Source organism: Fukomys damarensis, unplaced genomic scaffold (assembly GCF_012274545.1).
Source record: "Fukomys damarensis isolate Sample0158 unplaced genomic scaffold, DMR_v1.0_HiC HiC_scaffold_27, whole genome shotgun sequence".
Lineage (NCBI taxonomy): Eukaryota > Metazoa > Chordata > Mammalia > Rodentia > Bathyergidae > Fukomys > Fukomys damarensis.
Window position 1 is genome coordinate 6386634 of NW_022900939.1, and position 5285 is coordinate 6391918.

The window sequence follows — 5285 nt, forward strand, 5'->3', positions numbered from 1 at the left end:
TTCCTCCCCGCCGGTCCGGATGGGCCCGAGCCGGCGACCCAGCCCTGCCGCCCCCGACCCGCTCAGCCAGTCCTTTCCCGACACCTTCCCGAGCGAGTTCGCTGGGGGCCGTGCTCGCCGAGAGCTTCGCGTCTTTGTTGCCGCTGGGAGCCCCCCGGCGAATCTGCACCTCCTTCCCTCCCCCCAAATGGCTTCCCCTTCCTCATCCTCCTGAACCTGAGGGGTGAGTCGCCCGCTGGGGACCCCCCCCCCACTTCTGGCCGAGAGAAGAGGCTCTGGGCTCCGCTGATTCTGTCACCTCTGAGGGACGTGACCTTCGGGGTGGCCTGTGGTCCGTGGCTCCCCCGCTCCACCCCTTCCTCTGCGGTCTGGGCATCGAGGAGGCCTCCGCCGTCCCTCTTCCACCCCAGGTCTTGGTACAGGCTGTTCTCTCCACTGCGAACAACTTTCCCCGCTTCCTCACCTACTCAGTTATTCACACTCATCCTGTCAGCACCATTTCCTCCTCATTGTCCAGATCCACCCGCCCCAACCACTCCGGTCCTCCTTGGATAGGTCAAAGTGCTGATGCTAAAAAAAATGAAAGCACGCAAAGCTATGGAGAATATAAGCCCTCATGTATTCCCCTCTTCGTCACGACTTAACGTTTCCCCTTCTATACCAGGGCATCACACCCTCCAGATCCAGACCGGGTCCTCTGACCTCACTTCCGTCCCCCACTCTAGGAAACACTCCTAAACCTTTGGGGTTCGTCAACTCCCTCTATGCTTTTGTGTTTTTACGACATAGCTTTGTGCCTGAAAGTACTTTATGGAAGCGTTTTGGCGTGTTTTTTAAATTTGAAGAGATGGCATGGCATCGTACTGAATATATAATTGTGTGACTTTTTCACTCAGCAGTATGATTTCGTGTTGTTTTGTTTTTGCTTTTGTTTTTTTGGTACTGGGGATTGAACTTGGGACCTTGCGCTTGCGAGGCAGGTGTCCGAACCACTGAGCTAAATCCCCCAGCCTCAGCAGTATGATTTCTAAATGTATCTACATCGATACATGTAGTTCTCGATCATACATTTGCCCTGCTGATTTGGGCTCCATTATATGAGTTCAGTATACTTTATTTACCAGTCTCCTTCTGGAGGATAGTCAGCTTATTTTCACTTTTTTTCCTTGTTGGAAACAATGCTATACAATTACTATTTTTTATACTGTTGTGTTGTGTGAAAGTGAACCTTCTGGGTAGATGCCTGAGTGTGGGATATACTGGGTTCAAGACAAATTGGCAGCTGTACTCAGCATGGCTAAGTGGTTTTTCAAAGTGGTTGTACTAATTCACAGTTCCACAGCAATATATGAGAGTTCCCGTTAATTCACAGTTCCACAGCAATATATGAGAGTTCCCGTGTTCCACATCCTCAACAACACTTGGTAATGTCAAACTTCAAAATTGTTGCCAAGCTGATGAGTGGGAAATGGCATTTCAGTGTTTTAATTTGCAATTCCCTGTTTACAAGTGAGAGAGCAGGAGCATACTTTCTTTGTTTATTGGCCATTTGCCTTGCCTCTTTTTCAAGTTGCCTCTTGGTTTATTTGACAGTGCTTCTATTGGATTGTCTCTTATCATGTGTAGGAGTTCTTTATATATTCTGGATATTAATCTGTGGTCAGGCAGTGGCCCATCTGGTGTCTTCTATTCCATTCAACTGCAATGTTGAGTTGGTGTGAGTATTGGTTTAATGTCTGACTTTCTACTAGACTATGAACACTACGAAAAGAAGGGCCTTTGCTAGCAATTAATACACTGTTTAACACATAGCAGGAATTCAATAAATACTCTGGACTCAAATACAGTGACAATTGACATTACTTTGGTTTTTTATTGAGTTTATTGGTACATTTTAGGTATACACAGTTACATTCATTATTGGGATCTTATACCTTTACACGACAGGTCTTGGTTCTCATTTTTCCCCTCGTCCCTGCCCTCCCTTCACCCCCTCTTTTCCTCCCCATTGACAAACACTTTATTTCCATTTTTTCATTTTCTCCTATTGTTTTCTTTTCCCTTATTACCTTTCCCCTTCCCTTCCCACTTGTTTGTTTGTTTTAATGTTTGCTTTGTGCTCTCTCATCCTCAGCTTCCCATACAATGGTCCCCTCAAGTTGGTGATATTTTATTTATCTTTATATCTCTAACACCTGTCACCACAAAATACAGTCTGAGACAGTGTCTTGCTATGTAGTCTAAGCTAGCCCTGAACCCTCGGTGATCCTGCTGCCTCTGCCTCCCAAATGCTGGTGTGCGCCACCACACCTGGCTAACCAGCTGCCTGGAATATACATCCAATAGCATTTCATTAATTAATATTCTTTATGATTTCTCCTTCTCCCCACCCTTGTTTTCTTCACATCATCCAGTGTCTCTGAGGCTGGTTAGATTATCTATAAAATAAGTGATTAATAAAACCTCACAGGCTGTGTGAGAATCACGTGACATAACAGATCTGGAAGCAAAGCCCTGGCTTAGCACATCCTTGGCTCTCAATAAGTGGGGACTTTCAGTGTCCTCACAACAATTATTCTGGTCCCTAAAGATACACTGTTGCTTACTTTTAACTGGAAGTTCTTTCAGAGAAAGAATAAAAGTGAGCCTCCTAAAGATCTGGTGACCGAGTTTTTTCTTTCTTTTTTTTCCATCCTTTTATTGGCATTTGACCCACAATATAAAGCTTAGTACCAATACCTCTCTGAAAAGCATCAAATATCATTCTTCTCTCTTTCTGTGATGAATTCCAGACATTATCAAAGGCTTATGAACCACACATAGAATTCGGACCTTTAAGTGGAAACACACAAAGGCCAATCCCATGCCTCTGGCCAGAGTCAAGAGAGCAGAATTCGGGTCTGTCAGTGATTCTGGAGGGCTTGAGGGTGGAATTCCTACGTGTGTGTCCCGCATCCACCAGCTGAGTGTGTGACCTGTGACCTATTTATAAAATGAAGATAATAACTCTTGTGCTTTCTGGAGGTCGAGATCCATCAGTCCGTCATTTAAAATGCTTGAGCCCCTCTGTGTGAAAGGCAGCTTGGGCCTGCAGCAGCATCTGTCCCCACAATGCAACCACGCCAACTCCATTTTGCCAGCAAGTCGCCCAAGAGGCAAACCTGTCCCTGGCGTTGGGTGCTGTGTGAGTCATCGCCAGGCAGGGGAGACCCAGGAGGGCACAGCCTCTTCCATCACCGCCCAAGGCTTGCAGAATGAGAGCTCTCAGAGCAGCCTTATTTGATCGTGAGCAGCACTGCCATCTCCAGAGTTCTGTTTCTACACCAGGAAAGCAGGTGGCTGCTCTGGGCAGCCCTGCCAGAGAGCATGCAGCAGCCTCTTCCCAGAAGGGCCAGAAGGAACTTGGCAGAGAGATGGAGAGAACTAGGCAGCTGGACCACAGAAAGCCTTTCTGAAGCCTGAGCTTCTCCATGCAGATACCCAGGAAAGGAACCTAAAGAACAATGGAAAAAACCAGGCAGGGTGGCACGTGCATGTAATAGCTGGACTGGGAGGCTGAGGCAGGAGGATCACTGTGAATTCAACACCAGCCTGGGCTACATAGTGAAGCCCTGTCTCAAAAAAAGCAGTGGAGCTGGCCGCTGATGACTCTGTACACCAGCATTGAGGGTTAAGCTGGTGCCAAGGGGACTACGGGCACTGGCAACTGTGTCTGGTGGATGTACGGAGAGGAGACTCCTCAAGCCAGCTGAGCACACTTTCTCTTCTTGATACTGCGAATCGAACCCAGGGCCTTCACGCTTAGCCACTTCTCCAGCCCTTTTTCATTTTTTTATTTTGAGGCAGGGTCTCACTAAGTTGCCAAGTTGTCCATGCTTTCCTCAAATTTGAGATCCTCCCGCCTCTGCCTCCCGGAGTCCTGGAATTACAGGAGTGTGACGTGACACTTGGCTAGAAGATAACTCATTAAAACCCAGCTGGAATCCCAGCACTCGGGAGGCTGAGGCAGGAGGATCGCTGTGAGTTCAAGACCAGCCTGGGCTACATAGCGAGTTCCAGGTCAGTCTCAACTACATAGTGAGACCCTGTCTCAAAAAAGCAAAACCAAAGCAAAACCCAGCTGTAAACTTTCCCGGCTCTGCACTTTGGTCACTAACCCCGCCTAGCTCATGGTCTCAGCTGTGGGCAGGGAGGCGAAACAGGGCAAGGTGTGGGACAGCATAGCGTGCATGCAAGAGGCTTGGTCGATTTCGTCTGTGGGCTGATAAAAAACTTCAGTATTTAAATAGAAGTTTTATTACAGTGACAGATACATGGCCATTAATTTCCCCTAAAATCCTTCCCCCTCTGCCTGAACATGCTGATTCCATTGTCCTCACCGCTTTTTTTTCTTTTTACTTTTCCAATTATTTTTATTTAGTATTTCTCTGACATTTCTAGATTTGAAATACTAGGAATAATGTAATAAATAGTGATCCTTTTTACTTCTTATAAGCCTTTCTTCCAGGTTTCACCCACCTGAAGACAGGACTGAGATTTCTTTTCTCCTTGCTGCTTCTGAAGCGGGTCTGGAAGTCCTCTTTCGTGAATGTCTCTACTCGCTGTGGTTAAAAAAAATGTGGTGAGGGCCGGAGATTTAGCTCAGTGGTGCCATCGCCTGCCTGGCAAGCACAAGGTCCTGAGTTCGATCTCTGGTACCAAAAAACAAACAAATCTGGTGAATGCCGCCGCCAGGTGCCACCCAAGAGAAAGGCAGCTGTAAAAACATGGTGCTGTCTTCCCCCACCTGAGTCGCTGGGTCACTTCTGGTTTTTCTTCAAGGTCAAAATGACCATGAAAGAGAGGTGTTTTGAATGGATTCAGGACACTGAGGCAGCCACAACAGTGCAACTAAAGATGCTTCAAAAAGTGGTAGGGGCTGGGGATTTAGCTCAGTGGCGCCTCGCCTGCCTCACAAATGCAAGGTCCTGAGTTCGATCCTGGGTACCAGAAAAAAGGAGAACGTGGTAGGAATGATGGGGTCAGTGTGTTTGGAGCAAGGGGGAGGATTGTGAAGGGGTTCATGGCAGTGTCTTTTACTGTAATACAGTTTTAAAATTTAAACATTTACCATATATTTTGATCATGCTTCCTACTAGCAAGATTAAAATACTAAAAACTCATTTAAGTATGAGCACATGTCGGGGCCGGGGATTTGGCTCAGTGGTGCCGCCGCCTGCCTTGCAAGCGCAAGGGCCCAAGTTCGATCCCTGGGATTAAAAAAAAAAAAAAAAAAAAAAAAAAAA

The 5285-nt window shown here is 46.8% G+C and overlaps 1 protein-coding gene across 1 annotated transcript in view; it reads left to right on the forward strand.

The window, feature by feature from the left end:
• The window catches only part of LOC117283538, an 89760-nt gene that overhangs the window by 4893 nt on the left and 79582 nt on the right, over window positions 1-5285 (forward strand). The window lies entirely within an intron of this gene.